The sequence below is a fragment of the Dipodomys ordii genome, unplaced genomic scaffold (genome assembly GCF_000151885.1).
Source record: "Dipodomys ordii isolate 6190 unplaced genomic scaffold, Dord_2.0 Scaffold51, whole genome shotgun sequence".
NCBI lineage: Eukaryota > Metazoa > Chordata > Mammalia > Rodentia > Heteromyidae > Dipodomys > Dipodomys ordii.
The window spans coordinates 3348718-3350780 of NW_012267267.1; the positions used below are offsets into that span (position 1 = coordinate 3348718).

The window sequence follows — 2063 nt, forward strand, 5'->3', positions numbered from 1 at the left end:
AAAAAAAAGAAAAAAATGTAAGGCCTCCTTGAAAGGAACCTGAATGCGGAAAATGAATGCACAAAAAATGGTCGTTTTCCAATTATCTAGCCTGTAGTTCCAACTTTAGGTTTGCTAGGAGTACCCTAACAACAGGATAAGAGAGGATACTTTTTGTTTTGTTTTTAAAATCAAAGCCAGGCTCGGTTAGAGAGCTACAAAGGTGGGGGCGGTGAGGGGGACCGCAGCGCACGCTGGACCTTGTAGTTCCTTCGTCGCAGGCAAGCGTGATTATGTTGCAAGGCATGCTGGTAGTTGAAGTCCAACCCCTAAACAGAAACGTACGGCAGCCCGCAATGTCTTATCCTAGAGACAAGTCTTAGGTTGTTTCCGGATGGATTCTCTCTCGACGCTGGCCGCCTTGCTGCCTAGAAAGCTGGAGTAGAAGAGGTGGAAAAGCAGCTCCGGGCGGAGCGCTTCAGCCGCCGCCGCCCTTCGGGATGCTCCCGTGTCCCGGAAGTGACTGGCGAATGGGTCGACAGCGGAGGCCGTGCCTCCGACTATGGTGGCCCGGCGGGGCCTCGGGCGCGCAGTTCCTGCTGCCACGGCGCCGAGGCCGCAGTACTGCGGGCGGGTGGTGGTTCTGGTGGCCGCTGCCGCCAGCGCCGCAGCGATTCCTGGGTCGGTGACTGCTTTACATTTGTACAGTTCTCCAACGTCTTCTGTTTCGGTGAGGGTTCCGCTCCAGACCGGCGGAGTCGAGGTGGCTGGGAGTGACTATCTCCTGCCCCGAGTGACGGGGTTTCCCGGGGGCCCTGCCCGCGGTGAAAGGACCCGTGGCCGGCCGTCTGGGGCCTTGAGGGGTCTTTGGACGCGCCCTTCGTCTCCCCTTCACGTGTCATCCATCTGTCTTTGTCGTCTGTCTCCTCCTCGCCCTGTCCTGGGCTGCAAAGACAGCAAACATGTGGGCCAGCGATTCTCTTAACCTGAGGACTTCTTAGGTGTTCCTGGCACCACCCTGGCTGTAGCATTTAACACCTTCCCTGTGTCAGTCAGCTCGGGTTTTCATCATTTAATGCAGACAAGCAAAACCAAACTTAAGCTCAACTCCAGATCTCAATCCGTTTTCTTGCAACCTTTCCCCCCCGGGGAGGGGGGTGGTCTTTGTTGCCACTTCAGATATACCAATGCCTTTTCATCTGAACATTACTTAGCATGGTTTCCCTCACGCTCCTAATCTCATCCACACCTCAGAACTTTTGAGGTTAAAAATCTAGAATCTTAAAGATGATGGCTACATAGACGAGACCCCAGAGGTCCATGAGGCATGACTCTCTGCCTGTTGAGCTTGTATATCTTCAAATAGTTGTACAAGGAAGTTTCAGTTTAATATGTCCATCGATGTGTAATCTGATCGTTAGTTTACATTTTTTTGTATTGATTATTTTCCCACATGGGATTCACTGCTACCCTAGCGTTAAGAGAATGCCTGGCGGTAGTTACTTAGATGCGGATTTTCTTGTTTTTCATTTACTGACCACATGTCTCAGTGGAGTTTTTGAAATGATGTGTCAGTTGATAGCAGACACAAGGGAGTCATCTTTCCTTTTTGCTTGCTTGTGATTTGTGATTAGGTTATGAATCATTGGAAGTCCCAGAGGTATTGGAAAGGCTTTAAAAAGGTAAAGTCAGTGTATTTTCTGAGTGTTAAAATGATAAAGCTTTTCCCCTAGAGCTTTTGATTAGTCTAATAATCTGAGGCTAGTTCACTTGCTATAAAAAATTGTTGAAGGGCTGGGAAGGTGGCTCAGTGGTAGAGCGCTTGCCTTGCATGCATGAGGCCCTGGGTTTGATTCCTCAGCACCACATAAGCAAAAAGCAAAAAGCCCAAAGTGGCACTGTGGCTCAAAGTGGTAGAGCACTAGCCTTGAGCTGAAGAGCTGAGGAACACCGCCCAAGCCCAGAGTTCAGGCTCCACGACTGGACCCCCCCCCAAAAAAAAAAAGTTAAAAATTACAAAATGAGCAATGCAAGGAATTATATAATTTAGCAAAAAGGTTAAAACATGCTTAATGAATGCTTTT

General features: G+C 49.3%; 1 protein-coding gene across 1 annotated transcript in view; it reads left to right on the top strand.

Annotated features, from left to right (window-relative positions):
- The first annotated feature begins 551 nt into the window (after positions 1-551).
- Positions 552-2063, top strand: part of Atg4c (autophagy related 4C, cysteine peptidase) — a 58122-nt gene continuing 56610 nt past the window's right edge. The window contains exon 1 of the mRNA XM_013020641.1: positions 552-709. The gene's annotated coding sequence lies outside the window, so the exon portion shown is untranslated. The remainder of the gene's footprint in view (positions 710-2063) is intronic.